At 42.3% G+C, this 22,193-nt stretch overlaps 1 long non-coding RNA gene across 2 annotated transcripts in view; it reads left to right on the top strand.

Moving 5' to 3' along the window:
- The window catches only part of LOC120798504, a 13,738-nt gene extending 239 nt beyond the window's left edge, over nt 1–13,499 (top strand). Inside the window, exons 1-4 of one of the 2 annotated variants that reach the window (XR_005708714.1) lie at nt 1–16; nt 3,009–3,103; nt 11,069–11,769; nt 11,862–13,499. The exon at nt 1–16 is cut by the window's left edge and continues 239 nt beyond it. This is a non-coding gene — a long non-coding RNA (uncharacterized LOC120798504). Of the gene's footprint in view, nt 17–3,008; nt 3,104–11,068 lie in introns of both variants that reach the window. The other variant, XR_005708713.1, reaches the window with a different exon arrangement.
- The last annotated feature ends 8,694 nt before the right edge of the window (nt 13,500–22,193 follow it).

The raw sequence follows: 22,193 nt of genomic DNA, 5'->3' as shown, positions 1-22,193 counted from the left end.
TTGGCCTGATGTGCAAGTAAGTGGGTTGCTGGCTTTATACCTCTGATAGTTGATGTGGGAGTAGTCTTAATCCCAAATCAGAAGGGCTGTTGTGTGTTTTACAACCCGCAGTTTGCACCTTCATTACACCGATCGCTGCAGGCGCCGTGGTTGTGTGTTTTCCCAGAAATTTAAACAATTACAACAGCCTCGCAACTGAAGGATGTGCAATGGCAACTTTGCTTGACTGTTAAGCCTTGTGGCTTCAATCTAGCACCGTAAACCCACAATATTGGCAAAAGGCAACGTTGTCTCCTAAAAAATGAAATGGTTTTGAAACGGTTGCAAATGGACGAGGCGGGGTGTCTGGCCTATAGCTGCGTGCACTTGTACAAAACAAAATGTTGCCTAAACACAAAACTAGTTATGGTGATACTTGTACAGCATGTTTGTTTGTTCGTTTGTTTTTTCTTAACACTGTGTTTAACTCTGATGATGCCAACTGAGCAAAGTTGAATTTGATGGTGACAGACTGGGCAAACTAAGGAGCCACTGGGCCCTGAATGACAGTCAAAGTGTGTGTGTGTGTGTGTGTGTGTGTGTGTGTGTGTGTGTGTGTGTGTGTGTGTGTGTGTGTGTGAGTGTAGATGTGAGGGTGTGTGACAAACTAGTCACGGAAGCCAATACAACCTGCGTGTTTTAACTTCATTTTATCTCCACATAGAGATAAATATTAAAAGATAAAAGCCTGTATTATGTTGAGCAGCGGTATTGCTGCTGTGTGTGTGTGTGTGTGTGTGTGTGTGTGGGGGGTCTCAGTGTAATGTGTCCACAGGCAGGCTCTCTCTCTCTCTCTCTCTCTCTCTCTCTCTCTCTCTTTCTATCCTCTCTGTTTTCTCTCTGTGTTTGTATCGGAGAGGCGGCCCCTTTAAGAGACGATGGCTTAGTTTGTGTCTTTGGTTATCTAGCTGTATGAGTTTTAATTTCATAAAGCTAGAGAACCGAAAGTACGAACTGATGCCGAGCACTTCGGAGCCGGGAGTCCTTCTCGCTCGTCATGGAGGAGGAGGAGGAGGAGATGATGCCAGGCAGCAGCAGGAGGCGGCAGGAGGGACGGATGCTGAGGGAGGCTGAGCGCCGCAGCCGCCGCCGAGGAGGAGAAGTGGTGGTGGTGGTGGTGGTGGTGGTTGGGGAGGGGGGGGGGGGTCTTCTGAGCCTGAAAACAGCACCAGCATGGTTTTGGTGGTGGCTGCTCTCATCTCCTGGATAGGTGTTGGCACGATCACAGGAGCCACCTGCGTGTCTGTGAGGGCGTGAATGTTGCTGCTTTTGGGGCTCGTGGTTTGGGCATCGCCGTGATGCTATTGGGCCTATTGAGGATCAATAAATCGGCTTTTCGTTCAACTTTAGGACACGAGGGAGTGATGTATGTGGAAAAACATACCAAAAATCCACAGGGCGTGCTGTTGTGTAGTTGTCATAGCTGTGTGGGTGTTATAATGGCAATATCTTGAGGGGTGAGACAGAAATAGTTAAAGGGTTCGTGCGATTGGTCGATCCGGGACTCACGTGACGGCGTTGGCAGCAGCAGCAGATCGCTTTCTAAGATCTCACATGTTGATTATGGCGATTTTTGCAGGCCCCGAAGTTGGTACAGCGGTCATTTAAGCTGGTAATTACACTGCAAGAATTTATCCCGCAGAGCTGCATCCACTGCAGACTGCAGACTCCCTGACTCCTCTGATACCCTGAGTGTGTTTCCTTTATGAGAGGAGAAGGATGACTGATGTCCCCTGGCTGTAATTAACTTGACATTAGGAGTGTGATGTATATAATTGGATGCTCATGTACATTACTTGGTGCAAAATGAAGCCCTAGTGGAGCATGGAGAGACAGTATGGGACTGAGCTACTGGGAGCTAACATGCCGGATAACACCACAGACACTGTTTCTCCATCATTTGAGTGTCACATAGTGTGGGTTGTTTGCTTCTTTGCTACCCAGCCAGAACCTGCAGGGTATCACACATCAACAGCGTAGTGTACCAGTCGTTTAGATTAAAAGAGATTGGGCTGTACACGAGCATCTTCAGCCAATTTCGTACATGCTTTCATCACGGAAGCTGAATCTGAGTTAGACATGGCAGATATGTTCAAATTTGTGTTTCGCTGGCCGGATTATTTTCATGTTCGCCCGCTAGCTAAGAACCAAATAGGACATCGGCTCAGAGTTTGATCTATTCTTAGAGCAGAATCAGCAAGCCTTGGAGATGACTGAATATCCCTGAAGTCCCAGGATGCTCTATTTAGACCATGACTGACAATATTTGATGTGCACCGTTAAACAAGAGAGCTTGGATGGTGTGTGACTGTCTGTGTCTGTGTGTGAGAGTTGTTGATGTTTGCATTTGACAGCCGGAGGACAGTATATACAATTTGACCTCCACGTCCTCCATTTTAGATTGATGCAAAAAAAAAAAAAAAAATCAGGGATTAAAATATTATGGGATTATGTAATATTTCTATCTTTCTGTTCAGTTCCACGGTGATGTTTTTGAGAATTTATACTCTGTTTTTATTTGTATACAATATTTTTTGCGTTCAATCTTAATCTCGTTTTATAGTGTTTTACCAACTGGGATGGGACCCAGATGAAGCATACCAGTGCTTTGTGTTATAGTTTTTCACTATAACTACTCAGTGTGGCCTTTCCATGACATTTTACATTTTTGTCTTTTTGCACAAATGCTTTTATCAAGCATGATTTACTGTTTACACAGCAGAAAATATATTTAACCTTGAAAAAAAGCAAAATAATGAGAAGTGCATGGGAGAAAACTGCACTTGTAAAGACAGTGAAACAAGTTTAGGAGACTGCTGTTAGCTGCAAGGTCGACACAAATAAATTTTTCCCCCTCTGTCTTATATTTCCCTCCGCTGCCTTGCGAGCCGCTTATTTACTCCTGAAACGAATGATGTAGTATTAAAAATTAGAGCTACAGCTGATTCTCTTTTGTTTTGTCTTTAAAGGAAAATGCGGACAATGCCAGCCCCAAAGTTTGCATCAACTGGCAATGAAGACAAAGTGCCACCAGACAGGATGAGGTACTGCAGTCATCCTGCAGGTGAATATTTAAAATAAGAACACATGCATGATGAACACAGATGTGGTTCACTTTCATGTGAGCAACAACCCCTGATATTGCCAAGCGCACTAGCACTTTGCTTATTCTGCCTTACATATTTTAGGCATAACCCTAAGTATATGGAATTAAGAGAAATGTTCAGGTCAAACTTTAAGATGCTGGAGGCTTGCAGATAGTTTTGTTTCTACAGTGTCATGAGCCAGGGATGTTGCAGCATTGCTGATGGTTGATTGTTGTCCATATTCTGTGGAGCTGTAAGGATGGATTTGGTTGTGTGTGTGTGGGTGTGAAAAAAAGAAAGATAGACTGAGCCTGAATTTTGAAATATTGTGGATTTTGTATTTTGCATCAGGAAAGATGTTTAAAGTGTGCAGCACAGTAGTAATCCTCGCCGTCTTATTCAAACAAAAAGGGGCATTAAGAGGGACATTTACTGCCATTTTTATTTGCGCACAGTGTAAATGTCAGGTTTATATCATTCATGTATATATCAGAATACATACACACAGTGTGTAGCAGCAATAGACTGTAGCCTACAGCAAAAGAGAGAGTGTAAACGGTGTGAATTGAGCGAATGAAGTAAGACCTCCATGTTGAATTCCATCATTCCTTTCTCCTTTGAAGTATTAACATTTTTTTTTACATTGTACATCATCCCCATCCCCCTTACTCACGCACACACACACACACACACACAGACACGCACCTCTCTTTCATTCTCATACATTCAGCGTTTATCCCTTTAAACACTATGATCCTATTTGTCAGGTAGAGTGTGTGGTAGGTGCAGGGGAGGTGGCCATGTAATCTTTGCTGCGGTTCTTTATCCCGTTAGGAGAGCGCAAGCGTAGGGCTCACCCAAGGTTTGGACCTGTTCATGTGGAAAGAGTGTTTGGGTGGCTCTGTCCTTTTTGCCCCTAATGCCTTGACGAACCACCCTCGCCTTGTCCAAAGTCTCCTGATTGTTGTGCCCCAAGTATCAATTTGCATAAAGGTATAGCGCATGCATTATTCAGCATTATGTCAAATCGCTTGAAAATACCATAGCTAAAATTGCTAGCGAAGTCTATTGAAAGATGATCAGTATGACTGGATGTTTTTAGTTTCACCCCAACATTTACATTAAAAATGATCAACTTTAGGGCTTGTGAGAAATAACAACCTGAGCCAAAAAGATGTTATTTGAGTTATTTCCGCAAGATCGAAACGGAAACATTCCCAGCTTTAAACTGTCAGTATATTCCCTCCATTGCCCCCTTAAATAGCTGAGCATAAGGAATTAAACAATAAGTACATATTGCAAGGTCAAAATCTTCATGGTTCACAACCTTGAAGCTCAATAGAAAGCTCAGTTATTCAAATTTAGTATGGAGTTCTTTGAGTCACCCAGATTTTCCCAAGCTTTATATTAGCATATGCAAGAACCGGCCTGTGCTGCTGTTTTCTAGAGTGGATGTAAATTATAACCTCAGTATTATAAGGGCTGATAGGAGATAAATCTCTGCAGTAATGCATTGCAGCGAATGGGGGTGGGGAGGAGGGTGTTGTAGAGGGGTTGAAGAGTGTGTGTGTGTGTGTGTGTGTGTGTGTGTGTGTGTGTGTGTGTGTGTGTGTGTGAGGTACTGTACAATAGCCGGTGGCAGATGGAATACAGACTAGCAAAACACTCGCTAATGGTCATGCTAAACACTCTTTACACTGGTTTTAGTCTCTCTAGATTTTCCGTGGAAAAAAAAAAAAGACATTTTAAGAAGAAGATGCACCAAAATATAAATTTTCAGAAAGTTGCAGAATTGGTGAAATAGTTTTGCAAGTGTGCACACATTGTTTTAAAACAAATATTAACACAGGGAGATTACTAAGTCGAAATTTGCACTTGTGCGGTCCAAAAGGCTGAGGGGCTTCAGTCCTCACGAGCAGAGTGGAGATCTCTTTGGAATCCCTATGCAAACTAGGGCTTGAATAATGAGATGTATTTATGAAGGGCTGGGAAGGGGGTCCTGCTTTTGAAAGCCAGTAGGCCGGAGCCTGAATGGGATCGAGGGGTGGGGGGGGTCGGACAAGGGGGAACGGGTGTGTGTGTGTGTGTGGAGGGGGTACAGGGGCCCCCAGCAGTCCAGGCCTTGGCTGAGGCAGCTGTGAAAAGGGGTCCCGTCTTTTTCCCACGCCCAGCAAGACGCGAAACACAGCCGCAGCTCGCTAGGGTCAAGTCCCATCGCTAATATATACACACATACATATACACACATGCACACACACGCACACACACACACGCATAGAGGGAGAGATGTGTGTGTAAAAGTTGTGCAAATTAACAAGCTGTCTGAGAAGCTCTGTGACATGGGGACACCTGCTATTCTCCCAGAATGCTTTGCACTCTCATCAGGGGCCACTGGGCTTGATGGGACAACAATTAGGTCATAACTTCAACTTGAACTTAAAATTCTGTTAAGGATTGAAAAGAACCTGAATTATTATTTTAAAAAATTTCTTTCTTTCTTTATTTGTAATTTGAAATAGTTTACAGACTGCCTTCTCTTCTTGTTACATTTATTAAAAAATATCACCTTCAAAATAGTGTAATTTGTTCATTTTTGATGCACACGAATTCTGTATTTTTTATACTATGATGATAACAATTATGGAGACATTTTGGACAATAGAGCAATATTTTACTTCTGCAACTGTTGATGTGTCCATTCACTCAGCTTGTGGAGACAAACTTGGCCTTGTGCTTGATCCGAACCCCTAACTGTCAACTTGGCATTGTCTGCCTGCCTCCAAAGCTCACGCACACACACTCACACAGAGCTCGCTTCATGGACACACAAAAGGAAAATTCAAAAACGAAATGGAGGAGGGCTGGAGGAAGATATGGAAACTATAGAAGAATGTTTTGCAGCTGAACCCTTAGTGTGACCTTCTGTCTTTCTCTAAGTATAAAATGAGAGGAGCTGAAAGAGAAAGATGTCTTGGAAAGAGAATTTTGATCACCTTTTTTTGGTACCAGAAAAACTGAGTGTTCTGCAACAATAATTAGCAGGGCAAGAAAAGCAAATAAAGGCAAAGCATTACACATTAATGAGCTTATTTGCTTCCAAATGTATTTCCGAATCCCTTATTAGGTGGTTTGCTGATTCCGGTTTGTTTAATCGCTCAATCATGTTTAAGAGCAGCGTTACTCATGCAGCTTTTTGAAATGCCGTCCATGTCAGCAGCTGCTCTTTTACCACCTTCCCCAAGAAGCTGGTGTCACACCCATTCCTTCCCTCCATCTCTCTCTAGATACTGGCACACCAATCAAAACAGTGCAGCACTCTGCTCCCTCCCCACTCCCCTCCATCGCTGCATCCAAGCTACACCGAGCGGTGTCACACTATTTCAGTTCCCCCTGCCTGCTTGAGCTCCCAGCTTTAATTCCACACTGTGAAAGACACGCCTGCTATCACCTTGAGTATATTAGCAAGGATCCTCTCCTCTCTTTCTCTCTCTCGCTCTTGCTCCAAGTCCCTTTCCCTTCTTTCTCCTGCCTGTCCCTCCGTCTCTATCTCTTTCTCCCTTCCTCGTTATCATGGTCCCTCCTATTCAGATGAGTTTCAAATACAGAGGGGGACCCTTCTAATTAGCTCTGTAAAGATGCTTTGTCGTGGTCAGTGTGGCCACCAGTGTGTGCATTGAGAGGGGATGTGTGACAGCTAGTGTTAGCATTGAGAAAGTGTGTATGGGCTCTTAATGAGGTTTGTTAGCTGAGTGTGTATCCTGCTGTTTGAATACACCCTCAGCAGCCTTTGAAGGAACAGATATGAAGAGAGCGAAGGAGGAGAGAGGAGTCTTTCAGCGAGGCAGGTTGCAGAATGCAGATGATGCATTATGCTCAGTGTGGTTTCCATTTGAACGGCAGATGAGAGGAGAATAATGCTTTACGTGCGTGCTGTCTGTGAAAACTGTGGGAAAGACACATACGGGGGTCATCATGCTCATCAGACGCTGGGGGGATTTTCCTCGCCTCAGATATTTGTAGTGACTCCAATAAACCCTCAGTAGATTCATTCTCAACAGACACTAAGGGAAATATAGAAACGGAAGCTAGGAAATATTAGCTCAGAATTCATCTACTGGTTTAACATGAAAGATGGAGATTATAGCTCTAAGACATTTTTCTGAACTCAGCTAACAGTTTTATGATGAATGGAGGGCCAGGTGCAGAGAGAGACTGATTCAGTTCATCATTTGTGGTTACAAGTAAAGGGGCAAAAAAAAGAGTAGAAACCAGCCTGCTGAAGAAGACAGCGCCTGTCAGAAATCATTACTGTGCAGCTTAAGTATTAGGGAAACCAAACAGAGGTTTATTTTCCTTTTAAAGTAAAATAGCATTTAAAAAAATTAGGACTCACATGTCATACATTCAGCATAAGTAGTGTCAAAATGATGATTAAAATAACTGATTATCAGGGAGGGAAAATAAAATTATTTTGAAATGTACACAAAAGTTAAAAGAGGTTGTGGTGCTGATGGTGGAAGAACGAGAGAGATTAGAATTGGCTCTAAACAGACGAGAGCCGGCGGAGGACGGAGAAAGAGAGAGAAAAAAAATAGGTCTGGTAATGAGGGATTGTATGGCGCCAAAGAGCCAACCTGCTGGGCCTGCCTGCTGCCTCAGAGATTGTAAACTGTCACTCAGGATGCAGACAGACAAGCAAGACAGACATCATTTGCCCATATTACCCTCTACCACTGCAACTGTTGTCCACACAGCTCCCTCTGCTCCCCTTCTTTTTCTACCTTTCACTCCATTTCCCGGCGATATTTTTTGCCAGTGCACGTGCATGTATATGAAGTTCCTCATCTATTTCCTCTATCTTCCTCCTCTCGCTACTTTCTTTCTGTCTCCACATCTCTTTCCCATTTATGAGATGAGTCATCTTGCAGTATATCTCACCTCTCACTGTTTGATGGTGTGTTGCCTCTGTGTTGGCTCTTTCCCCTGTTTTACCAGTTCACCAGTGTAATCCTTTACACCACAACAATGCACTCTCACTCCAGCCACAGGATCCAATTATGCTCCCAGAGAGACACAGGATCTCCATAAACATTTTCCAGCTACCCCTGCCCCCCACCCCCCATCACCTATACCATCTTGTGGCCTCAAACACAGCCAACCCGATAGTTTCCTATATATTTTGAGGAGAAACTCTTCTTGTTTTGCCAGAGGAGATTTTACTTTTCTGGAAAAGGAAGGTAGAATAAAAGCTTATACACTTACATTACCAAAGGCTTGTTAGTGCTGTCAGCCTCAGTCCCAAACTGACTCCCAAAACAGTGTTTCTTTACAACCCCAGTGTATATAACAAGCAACTGTGAACAAGTAAATGCTTGTTATATGGTCTTTGGAGAAATGCTAAAGATGTTTAAAAATTGCTGAAGTCACTGGAGGATGTGATTCCTGCTTTCTTCTGTAAACATGATGAGATTAAAGTCTGCAGAAACTGTATATCAGATTCACAACCTGGCTCCGTACATGTATTTCAGTGAAACCTTTGAAATGTACAAAAGTACCGGTGCATTTTGGTGTTTCATTCCCAATACTTCATTATCAAAAGGCAAAGTTGAACATGATTATAGAGCAACTATAGTAAAAAAAAAAAAAAAATGCAGCTGCCTTTACAGACCATTGCTAATATGTCACCCCTTTTCGTCCCTACATGTCATGCTTTTCTACTTGTTAGTACATTGCCTTTAACGGCTGCGACACTGTGAGAGACAGACAGGAAACTGGGGGGAAAAAGAGAGGCGTATAACATGCAAAAACAAAAACCAGCTGGAATCAAACCCGGGACACTGCAGTTAAATGGTATGTGCAACAAGCATTTTCATTGGTACAGAGTAATTTGTGGTATATTATAAAATCAATGTGCACTTTTTCAGTAACTGGTGACAGTTTGCCAAGTCAACATGCATCAGTGATGTCACTGCAAGATGTGGATAGCGTAGCCAAGCTCAGTTTCATTTGAGAATGATTTGCAACCATTTAATATTCTTTGTACCATCTATTAGTGTGGCTCAGTCTATTTCTTGAAAATGTCCACTTAAGCTACAGAGTGTAAGCATATAGTTGACGTGTGCTTCAATAAAACTCCTTTGTCAGTTTACTGAAAAACATTCTCCTTCAAAAATACAAACAGAACATTGTAGCAAGACACAATAACCGCATTAAGCACGATAAGCATGACGAGCATGGTCAAAGACTAGTGTGCTCTCCAGGCTCCAGAGCTTCATCTAAATTAACTAACAAGCACGGACAACATGTTCTACATATCAACCAATCAGAAGCAGGAGCTGGTTGCAGACGTTATTGGCCCTTACTAAGTATTCTACAATGAAACTACAGAGCTAGTTATCCTTAGTAAATTAAAAACTACAAAATATCAGTTAGTTCTAAATATTTCTTTACTGTCCGAATGGTTCTAACATGGTCTTTAATGGTAAATAAAGCCTTAATAATGCTTCATGTGGATTAACAATCCTTATGTATATTTGTTTAATTATATCTATTCAATACGTCACTTTAAATACTCCGGTATTAGCAAAATGACTAATTTAAAACTGTTGCCCCTCAGCCAAAGGTTGAATTAGCCATTAAAAATAATAAGATGGACGACATGTAAAACCAAGCCGAGAGAAAGCAGAAGAAACATAAGATCTAGATTAACCATCCATTGTATTGTACAGGCTGATGATGAATATCTTGCTAAATGCTAGAATGAAGATACTGAATATTGTAGGGATTTCTCCGCTGAACATTCTTTGAAATTCTGTAAATATTTCCGGGGGGTGGGATGTCTCATGCTGCTGCGATGTGTTTGTCGATGTCTCTCTGTTTTGTTCCTCAAGTCCAAAGCCATGGGTCACAGCCACCCTCCCCAAACCGCAAACCCCCCACCATACACAAACATATCCCTCTAGCTCCCATCTCTCCTCCTCCTCCCATCTTGTGAATGCAGCTCTTTTCTTTCTCGCTGGGTGGAGGGCTGCCCTGAACCAACATTGTCCCCTACGCTGGCTCTAGTGGGGGGCCCTATTGTGTGTGAAGGAATGGCGAGTTAACACCCATGTCTGAACCCTCTCAATGGGCGCATTGTGTCTGAATCTTCCTCCAGCTCAGCCAATCTCACCCCACGTTACTCCCCTGCACGGGCCAAGTTAGGGGCTACTCCGGGTGCTCCCCCATTATACGCTGAAAACATTCACATAACAGCAAACTCAAATTCACCTACAGACCGTCCCATAACTGACCTCGACCGTTTTAACCGGCTACTTTCTGTGTCTTATTAATTTTCCAGCAGACCACACTTAGCTGAACATGTCTTTGCTGCTGGTTTTGACAGAAATCGGGGCCAGTGGCTGCCTGGTTGCTGAAGGAGGCCCCTGCAATTCGTTTTTCTTACAGAAAAGAACAAAGCAACACATAAAGGACTATATTGTATTAGCATGATAACAGGGTTCTGAATGTTTTCAGAATTTTTCAAGATGCACCAAAATAAAAGAATGCAAGCAAACAAATCGTTTGTTTGATATCAAAAGGGTTATAATGCTCATTGGTTTATTTATGCCAGTCATCAAAATAATTAATATAAATAATATTTCTGAATAATATAGGTTATGCGTAATTATTTTGATGTGAATGATTTATATTTCTGGAAGACATTTGAAAAAATGAACAGAGATAGATGTGTCTGTGTTTCATACAGTATGCTGAGCATTTTTATTTGTTTCTGTATAGCAGCAAGTGCCTTGGGGCAGGTTACAAAAGAGCAAGTTGGCGTTTTCTTACCACATATTTTTAATCAAAGTGTTAGTGTTTACATTTGCATTTGCATTGAGCAGAGGGATGTTGAATGCCAAAGGTGAGATTTTGAAAAACGCTCTCCATTTTTCCTTTTTCAGATAGAAACAAGGGTGGGTGGTTGGAAGGCTGGATAAAGGCTGGTAGATGACTGAACTCAGAGACCCGGCACAGCTCATCATCATTGCCATGGGCTCTCGTCTTCCTCCTCTCCTCCTGTGGCCCGTACCTCCATCCAAGGGTCCAGCAGAGCCAGTGTAGCCCAGGCGGGGGGGCTAGTGAGTGGGCTGGGAAGGATGGAGGAGGTCCCTGAAGGCTAGAAGCACCTCTGGAGCTACCGTCATGCAGGAGAAATCAATATGAAACACAGAGCCTGCACAGCTCTGAGTGGGGTTTCCTGTGTTAGTCTGTGGCCTAGGGGCCCGCAGACCTCCAAAGGACAGGCCCTGCATGGCCCTCTCAGCTGCAGCCCTGGCTCCTAAGACTGGACCACAAGTCCGAATCTTCACTGGCTGTGTGTGGTTCTGCTGAAGGGGATCTCTCCCCAAATAATAACTAATACCCAGAATGCTGAAAGACCGCCAAGAGGGATATTCCTTTCTCTTGATTTTTTTCCTTCATAAGATTGACATATCCCCCACCTTCTGCCTATGGCTGTTTAAAACCAGTTTGGGAGTGCTGCTTTTGACTCACTCTCCATCCTCAACTCGCCCGTTGTTTATTCCCCAACCAGTTTTTACATTTGACAAAGAGACAGTACTATCTTTATTTTCTCTCCCTCTCTTGGTTTGCTGTTACTATGGTGAGCTGTAGACATGTCTGTTCAAACCACAAATACTGGCACATGAAGAATGAACATCTTTTTTCTCCATGATGTCTATTATTCAATTCCAGACTGATTAAAAAAGCCGACTGAACAGCGAAGAGGGCTGAAGATCACAGGGCAGAGAGACCTTCCCACCTGGTAGTGGAAATGGTAAAATGGCAAGTATCTCTCTGAAGCACTCCACTTTTTCCACTCTATGAACAACTCTCAGTGTGCTCTCGGTACCTCTGTGTGAATTTGATTTTAGGGTGTTGAGTACTGCTGTCAAATTTGTTTTTTTTAACTTAGACATATTTTGAACTTAAAAGGTTAATTTAAGTGTTTAAGTCTATTGCATTGTAAAATGCGACACAAATCTGAGCATTTTTTTATCATACGAGACAACCACTCTATACATTCTCTGTGTGTGTGTGTGTGTGTGTGTGTGTGTGTGTGTGTATGAATGGACTGTATGTGCTTGGCCTTGAGAGAGTTTGCCGGCGAGCAGCAGCAGTGTGCACCCACAGCTCCTAAACTGCTGCCGTAGTCACAGTAATGCAGTGTGGTTGTTTCTATCCTGATGGGCACAGCTTCAGACAAAATGGCCGCCAGTCTTTCCCTCTGCCAAAGATGGCGGGCGCATCTCTGCTGTCTGCCATCTGTGCATGCGTTAACTGTTATCGAATGCAAATCGAGGTTAATTGCATTTGCATAACCTCCAACCATCGTGTCGTTGGCATGTGCTGATAATTGCTCCTATAAATGCGGCGTTGCGGCGAGCAAGCAGGAGTGCAGTAATGTTTTAAACCGTATTCGGTTCCGTTTGTTTTTCTCTTGAGGTGCAAGCATTCGCACTCTGAAATGTGTTTGATAGTTGTTGGGTGCATGTGAGATCAAGAGTCTGGACCCAATGGGCCATATGGTGTGCATGTTTGCATGTGATTCCCTCCCATGCAAATGTGACACTGTACAAAAGACTTAGCCGAGGCTTTCTTTAATCAGATAGCGCTCTGTCACGCATGCACACTCACAGAGTTTTTTACACACAGACATACATAATGCACCGATGAAAGCATTAAGCAAACAGAGAAGCTCAGACACGCACACAGACTCTAATTAAGAAGGGATCCATAGGCCCAACAAACTCCAGACAGACAGACCATAATAGTCTCATTTTCATGCACATGGGTGTCTGGTTACCATGGCACTGAACAAATCGTGGGGGGACTGATTTTGCTAGAAAAGGGCTGCACATGAGACATATAAATAGGCGGTATCACAAAAATTGCTGCCTGAAGAACACTGAATTGTAGCTTTGAAGTATCATATAGCACTATTTCCCTAGAATACACCAGTTAGAGGAAAACGAGTGAAAACTGAACTGCTTCTCATCTGTTTGAGACTTTGAAATAGCACCTTGCATAAAATGAAAAAATATTCAGCATAACTTGGTATAATAATAAAGTTCAGAGCTGTTTATTTAGTCAGATGTTTGAAGCGTGGTATAAATGAATATCTTACGTTTCTGCATTTCGATATTGCGTCGTTTTGTGGTCGAATTTGATTGAGCAGGTCTTGTTTTTGGGGGCGTTAATTCATGCGATGAGAGTTGTCTGAGCGGCCGAGTTAACAATGCAGCGTACGCATTTGCATTCGCCCATCAAGGCAGCTGTTGTGCTGTACAGTTAGGTCTACTGTGGGCAGCAAAATGGCGGTCACGCGAATCATAGGGTCTGTCTGCTGGTCGTGGGAGCGGGGGGGCGGGGGGCTTTTTTGGGGGGGGTTTGGGGTGTCTGGTTCGAGAGAGAGAGGGTTGCACGGTCTAGACTGTTGGGGTGGGGGGTCGTTCAGGAGGGGTAGATGGAGTGGTGTTAGTGGAGAGGTTATTATTCGAGGAGGGGGGCGTCTGGTTTTCGGAAGAACCATTAATGAGGGACTGGAGGGGAGGGGGGGTAGTTTGTCTGCATTTGTGAACATGTGTCTGTGTCTCGGCCATTTGCATGGAGCGATGAGGCCGTCCATATGCTGTGCAGCGAGGCAAATTCAGTCACAGCCTTTCGCACGCCTCTCCAGGTCTCCCTCACATGATCTGAACCAAAACCCGCCGAGTGTTGCACCCTTTCACATCTGACAGTGACATTATCTGTTGGAGAGCAGGAACACGCTCTACCCCATTTCTCACAGTAACACATGAACACCCTTACTATGCTGAAGCCTCGTGTTAGTCGCATCATTGTTTCTGTTCGTTACACAAACCAATGAGGATATGTGGCGCTGCGTTTTGCCGGTGACAAATGGTAAAGAATCAGGAATGGGAAGGAAAGGCGAGGGGAGTCATGAGTTTACCCTTGATGTTCTGGGGAAAAGAGAATCAACAACAAAGCTTCACCGGGAAGAAATCAGAAAGAGGAAAAGCAAAGGATAGCGGGAAGGGGAGGAACGACATATTTCATGATGACAAAGACATGGTTTTCTAAACATACCACAGTTGGAAAACACAAAAATAGGAAGTAAAGCAGTTTATTAGAGACAAATATGACTGTGTTATATTTTCTTTGTGATCCCATGTAACTATCCTACATGGGATCGTAGGATAGTTACATTCATTTGAGGAGGAAGAAGGGAAAGAAAAGTCTCTCCTTTTTTCCTTCCTAAAAAGGAATAAAGTCATGAAGACGGTGGTGGTCGACATGAGGCCCAAAACAAGTCAGCCAGCCACACACAGACACAATGCAGATCTCCATAATGTTCCGTATGAATACTGCTGCGCTCAAAGTGTGATCATCTCATGTGATGGAGGTCTGCGCTCAGAGCGTGGGAATGTTAGGAGAACATATGCAGAACAGTCGGGCACTGGCGAGACAGCTTCGCTAGAATGAATGCTGTTGTAGCAGGTGAAAGAGGACCCTAGAGTTCATGGGTCAAGGCCAGTGAAGGGGCTGTCTGGCTCGTGTGTGTGTGTGTGTGTGTGTGTGTGTGTGTGTGTGTGTGTGTGTGTGGGTGTGTGTGTGGGTGTGTGTGTGTGTGTAGGGCCACTTTGGTTGTTGTCTGGGTCTTGAAGGATGCTAATGAAGTTGCCAGGCTGTTTGATAAGCACTGCTGTCTATTGTTAGCTCAGTCTGGTTGCGTAGAGAGGACTAGACTGGGTGCAGACTTGGACAAGAGCTCCTTCATCATCTTGTAGTCGCAGCAGAGTAGAAGACAGGCAGACAGACAGGCAGCCTAAAGTCAGACCTCCCTTGCTGAAAGTGTGATTGTGTTGTCTGGAGGCCTTTTTTCCCCACATCTCTGCTTTCTGTGACATTTCTTCTCTGAGTAACACATTGGTCTCAGGCTCTCCAGTGTGGTGCCTGTCTTTGTTTCTTTCTAGACTGATGGCAGCTTTGTACAAGGACTCCACATTTCCACGATGGAGCTTTAGCCACTGTGAATTCTGTCAAATCAAACTGGAAAAACCTTATTAATGGTTGTGTCAAAACTTTGAGATCTCTTTCATTTTAAGGAATACGTCTGGTGATATTCTGTCTTTTACTTATTGACAACAAATCGTATGAAGAGACCAAAACCAACACTGAATTGATCCTTTACACTAATAAAGGTCTATATAATGAAAGAATCTCTGGGTCGTTCTCTTCTGTAGGTATTACCTTAATAGTGGCTTACTGCTCTGAAATGGGAAGTTTTTAACCTGAAAGAAAGTCTTATATCCTTCAGATGGAAGACCATCCAGACCACAAGTCTTACTAGTTTTTAAAGAGGTTAAAGTTCTACCAATTTTTTCAGATCTAATTTCACTATTCACTATTCTTCTATTCCCACGTTTTCTGACTTATATCGTGAGCAAATGAAGTCTTTAAAAACATAGGAGATCTTAGACAGTGTATAAACCCATTTTTTAATTTTCAATTTTGAGATTGCAATGCTACATTTTTTGTTATTATTAATCAAATTAGCTAAATAGTGTTGCGATTTATTACTGATTTATTAGTTTGATTTATTACTATATTCACCTTTCTTATGCTTCTGTAGAGACATAGTCTTTTCGGCTTCTGGGGATTGGGTCCAAGCGTTCCTTTGAACTAATACGACTAACGACTAGTCCTGCTTGTATATCCAAAGTCTACTATAAGTCTATTCCTCAATGCCATAGAGCTCAATTGTTGTCCAAAAACTATTTAGAAACACTGGGTGATGTTTTTTAATTACGATGAACATGGACACTGCTTTATTTTTTAGCCACTACATATGCTGTCGTGCTGCTGTAAAGACAAACCAGAGAACTACATGTGTATTTATCCGCAGTTGAAAATAGTCCCCAACAAATGCTGTGTTTACTACTGTTGTGTAGACACACACACACACACACACACACACACACACACACACACACACACACACACACACACACACATATATATACACATATACATAGATATGATTGGAGAATCATTTTTAAGGATTTAAATTTTCAGTAGGCTTGTGGCTGAGAGCCTCAGACAGATGGACGAACACATTGTCGGTTTTGCTCTTCTCATGGGTGTTATTGACAGTATGAAAAATATAGAATAATGCCAGCCATGTAATTCATATGTACAGCATTTTAACAGCATATATCATAAAATAGTATTCAGTTTCCTGAGCATTAACATTCGTGCACAAGATTTATTTAGGACGTGTCCTGTGGTAAAGAGCTTCATGTGTAAAGGTGCATTACTTATGGTTTCCCTTTAAGAGCGAAAGCATTACCTCATCAGGAGCCCTGTAAAGGAAGGAAGTGAGTGAATGGGTGAAGGAGCGCAGTGCTAACTCTCTCCACTCCTTTATGCCTGTGGGTGCAGGCTTCATTAGCTCTACAGAAAGGGACAGCTCCCTCCAAGTCCCCTCAATAGACCCATAGACCTGTCTGACTGGCAGAGGCTCTGGCTCAGTGGGGAGGGTGGTAGTGTGTGCGTGTGTGTGTGTTTGTGCCTGTGGTATGTGTTTGTATGTGTATTCCAGAGCCATTCACACACCACCAGGCCTCATAGTTTCTCACTCATGCCTAAAGGAAGCCTGGCATTGACACTTTTTTGAAACTCACATCTCTCTTTGTCCCTCAGTCTCTCATTTTCTCTCACATGCTCTCCATTATTCTCCATTTCACAATTATTATTCAATGTGTTGTGTGTTTCAGTCGATCTGTGTCTTAGATCTCTCACAGAACTGGATTTTCAGTAAATGACTCCGACTCTTACTTAACATGAACTTTTCTGATGATTCTCCACATTACCAACTTAGTAAAAAACCTGTTTAAATACCACTCTTAAAAAAAAGATTTACTAGACTTGAGACTTTAAGAATAACTTGCCCCTATAAATTGTTTTTCGCCATTATTTAAACTACCATTTTTGCAAGATGAAAAACTGACTCTTGTATTTGTATTTTGCAACGATTATTCAGCAAAACTTTGACAGTTAACTCCCAAAGACCAACTTAGCTCACAACATGCAGTGATGAATAATTTACTTTTTATTTTTCTGAGGACATAGATTCAGTACAGGTTTTCACTTACAGATGTGAGATTCACTCATTTTTTAGATTCATCTACATGTCATTTCACAAGTGTGATTCTCATAATGAAAATGTATCCACTAAATCTGACTCTCCTCCAATCAAACAAATGTGAGCAATTTTCTTTGTTATCTTTTTTGAAGAAGCATGCCCTATTTCAGCAGGCTAATATCAGGTGTCATTTAACTATGATGGACAAATACAGCAATGCAGTACACATTTCTTTTGCTTTCCTTAAAACCCTCGCTGAGAGCCAAACTACTCAGTGAATAAACTAAAGACAGAGATGCAGCTGAGACGAAGGTGGGCGCCTATCCCTCAAAAACCCTGCCTCTGTTTCCCATCAGGCAGTGTATGTGGGCAGCTATTCGGGGTCCTCGTCTAGCATAGGGGGAGGACACACACATATAGGCAAAGGTGCTGGAAGGCGGCGGGCTAGCAGAGATGATTAGCATGGGCAACCGCCGCCTCTTCCTCTGCTCATTGTTGTTGTGCTGCATTAATGAGCCCAGTGTGCATCAGACACTCACCAGTCAGCACTTGTCATTCACTTGTACAATGAAATCAGGGAAAAAAACTTCTTTTAATATCATAAAATGATTTTGTCATCTCAAGACTAAGCGAAAGATAACTTATTAGTGTGGATATTTAGCATGCCAGCTGGTGATTAGTCATTCTTTAATTATTGATTTCCAGTTGGGTCCAGGCCACATCTCTATGGGTTCAAAACTCGAGCGAAAGTAGAGGGAGGGAAACTTTGTTATACCCGGGGAGAAATGTGAGCTTTGGCTCAGAAATAGAAGCCTTGATAGTGAAAAAGACAGAGAGAGACTGGGAGAGAGCGGGGCTGACAGAGAAGGAGGGATGAGAGTACAATACTGTGTCCTGGTTTGTGGTTCCAGAGGGATAGAGACACTTTTGCATTTCCCTTGCAAAATGAGATAGGATGAGCTCTTTCAACACACACGCAGACACACACACACACACACACACATGCACACCTTGTTCCCTCCTTCTGAGTGAGCCAGGACTCGGTTCCTGCAGCTTTGTTGTTGAGGCAGCAAGAAACGTATTGCCCCAGATTTAAAGAAAACCTTCGTCCCACATGCAGCAGTTAACTGTTACAGTCTTCAAATGGATGCAACTCAAAACCATTTTAATCACAACTTCATCCTTCTTTTTTCTTTTCTTTTCTGTATCAGTATAGCAAATGTCCAGTAAATTGCATGTGTGTATGTGTATACATTTGTGTGTAACAGACAGCCTGACCTTTGACCTCATCCCGCTGTGAAGCTTTCATTCCCATAGGCTGGGGGGGCTATGGTCGTCTCCACACACACACACACACACACACACACACACACACACACACACGCACTGTTGGCTCTATTGGTATAGCTGTCGCTCGGCCACCCATTCAGGGCTCAGTCACGGCCACTTAGAGCGCAGCAGACTCAGGGATTCAGACGAGCTGTGATCCAATGACATGTATTTATAATGAGGGGGCTGCAGGGACGTCTTTGTTGGACGGACACAATGTCAGCATAAAGGTGTGTGTGTGTGTGTGTGTTGTGGAAGGGGGGGTTAAATACAGAAAGAAGGGAAGTGGAGAGACAGAGTCTGGTATACCCCCCCCCCAACCACACACACAAACTCACACCCTCCTCACGGTTACAAATTCAAGCATTTCTGTATTTACGCCTCTCTTACTTTGACAAGTCTTTCACACACCACACACACACACAGCAATGCAGCTTGTGGTTTTCCTACCTTTTTTTAATATTCTGGGATTTTACCAAGTCAATACTTGAGACTTGAACCTTTCTGCATTAATGTCGCAAGTCAAGACAAGTCTCAACTAAGTCAACTCTAAGTCAAAGTTTCACGTCTACAGCTCTGATAATAAATACATTTATTATGCAAAAATCAAGGACATCCAAATTTAAAAAAAGAAAGTCTTATAACTCTATCCAGTCCATTGTTTCATTCGACAAACATTTTCAGCCATCTTGCCCTCATTAAGTTGGTGTCTGTGGTTGTTTCCCGTTTCCTTATATACAGTCCGTCAGTCAGTCATGTGACTTATAGATCACCACAGAGACAAAATAGCTCTCGATGAGGGCAAGTCAGCCAAAAAAACGAACGTTTGGAGAATGACGCATGGTGTAGTAGAGAAGAGCTTCTCAAAGTTAGAAATTGACAAATCAAGGACGATATAGATTTATTAATGTAGAAGGGAAGAAGATCTGAGAGAGTCTGCTTTTCACAAAGATATTAAAAATCCTGCAGTTATTTTAGGAATTATATGACAAGGTACAGAGGAGGGAAGCAGAAAAGACAGAAGGCAGAGAGGGAGTGATTTGCTAAAATAATTCGTGGTTGGAAATGGTCCATCCACAGCCTCTGATCTCCTGTATCTGTGTGTCATATTCTTATTTTTGTCTCCAAGCCTAACGCTGTTACATCATTTTAAGGGCCACAGTAATCTTGTTAATGCTCCAAACTTTACCCCCCCCACTCTTCCTTTTATTGAAATATGAAAACGTATATATTCAACAATATTAAACTCTTTGCAAGTTGCTTTCAGTATGTGCAGTTTGGAGACAGGACTGTAGGCTCCCCTCTGCATACATTAGCCCGTTGTTGGGACAGCGTGGGCAGGAGAAGAGCCCCGGAGAGCCCTACAGGCTCGGGAAGGCCCCTCATAATTGCCCAATGTCTGAAACACTGCATCTATCAAGGGAGTGGATGCTAGCTGTGATCTCCTCAATCATAACCAACCCTCCTCCTCCGCCTTCTCGCAATCCACACTCACCTTGATTTTCACTGCCCATCTGTCTGTACTGATGGAGAATTCATGGAAACAAGAAACTGGCATTTCAAACCTCTGAACCCAGAGTGGTTCAAGGTTTTATAAAAGTTTTGGCAGAACAATTAAAATGTATAAATACAAAGGCAGTGGGTCGGTTCTCTTGTCACTGGTTTTCATTTATGATCATGATTAAAGTCTGAACATATTAGGATTAAATCCCTTATCTAAATCAGATCCTAATCTTGTTCAGTCATGACAGTGCAAAACCAGACAGCAGAATTGTGTGATTGTGTGTGTGTGTGTGTGTGTGTGTCTTTTCCCTCTGGCATAATTGTGGGGGTCCCTTTTCGACTGTGTGTCCTCATGACTCCCCAGACTTTAGAGGTCAAAGGTGGACGAGTTCAGACTCAAACACAGACAGATATTGGTAGTCATGAGGAGGGAGTCCCTTTTGTATCTCCACTCCCCCCAGCAACACCCCAACTTTTTTTTTTTTTTTTTGTCTAGTTTATTCGAAAACTGCTGTGTCAGTCCTGTGACATGGCACACAGACACGACCATCCACCCTGAAAGCTCGGGTGTAGTTATATCTCAGGCAGTGTCTCTGTTCTTTATGATCCTGTCTGTAAAAAAAAAAAAAAGGACAATTTTTCTTATGTTTTTTTTTTTGAAATTCTGTGTCCCAGTTCTGTCACTAATTTCTTCTGTCTTCTTTTCTCTTTGCAGATTCATGGTGTGCTGGAACATTACTGTTTGGCAGGACAACTTCTGACTCAAAGAAAAGGATTTCTGGCCAGATTGGACTGGACCAACTTTACATTTTTTGCCTATTTTCTGCTGTACAATTAGCACCTAGAGGCGAAACACTGCATCTGAACCAGATCCAAGAAAAAGATGCTGACAAAGAGAGACTCGTACCGCCAGATACCGATTTGTTTTCTCCACAAGCTGTGTCTTCACTTGGGTTTTTATTCTTAAACAGCACGTGTCTATGGGTTAAGATTTAATACACTAAAATATATGATAATTAAAGTGAATATTGTGTTTTATTTTTTATTTTTCCAAATGTATTCATGATGATGTTATCTGATGTGAAGCGATATATGACTCTGACTGTTAAATACACATATCCAGGTTTAATCCTGAGTCATGTGTCTGTTTTTTTCAAAACACTGAGTCAGCTGGAAAATACCCTGAGGACTTTTTGCACTGAGTGTCATTCGAATAATTTGAGTTGCTGTAAAACATTGTGTGTATATATTGTATAAATATATATGTGGTCAATAAAGAGAAAATTGACTTTGATGCTGATTTCCAGTGAATTTATTTATTTTTTATAGTAAATATATTATCAGAAAAAAAACTCAACTGTGACACAATTCTCTCCCAGTTATCATTAAAACTGGGCAAATGTTTATTTTACGCAAAAGCTCCTTCTATTAAATTAATTTAGGTGTTGCAGTGTGATTACTAGTTGAAACTGTAGCGACACATTTTTTATTTACTTAAGAACCAACACTACTACTCGATGTTACACAAGCTATAAGCCATTTCTTGTTCAGAATTTTACAAGAAAATAAACTTGTTTTAATGGATTTTCCCAGGCTTTTTCAGGTTTGAGACTTTCCTTCTGTTGTAGCCCTTCTGGTGAACCAGGAGGGTTTTTTTGTTTGTTTCGTTTTGTTTTGTTCTGTCATTTTCGGTGCAGAGAAATCTTTTTTTTTTTTTTTACACAAATTAGAAATACTACAAAATTTTAAAAATAGTTGTCTTTTAGTCCAGAGGCCCAGCACCAGCCAACGAACATACAGTACAAGCCAGACTCCTCAGAGAAGGCTAATTAGTATTCTGTCCATTAACACTAAAACCCATATTTAATATTGCATGGGCTTTCAGGGCACAACTGCAATAAACGGTCTGCCCTTTTTATGCTTGAGCTTTTTATCTAAAACGAATGATGCATTTTCTTTTTGAAGCTTAACCTGAGGAACAAATTTAGGCCTACATGAAACTGTCCACAGGCCTAGAGAACAGTATTGAAGAATTATATTTTCAATAA

Source organism: Xiphias gladius, chromosome 14 (genome assembly GCF_016859285.1).
Source record: "Xiphias gladius isolate SHS-SW01 ecotype Sanya breed wild chromosome 14, ASM1685928v1, whole genome shotgun sequence".
NCBI classification, from domain to species: Eukaryota; Metazoa; Chordata; class Actinopteri; order Istiophoriformes; family Xiphiidae; genus Xiphias; species Xiphias gladius.
Note: the sequence above shows the minus strand (reverse complement) of the source record. Positions and strands in the feature narration are given on the sequence as shown.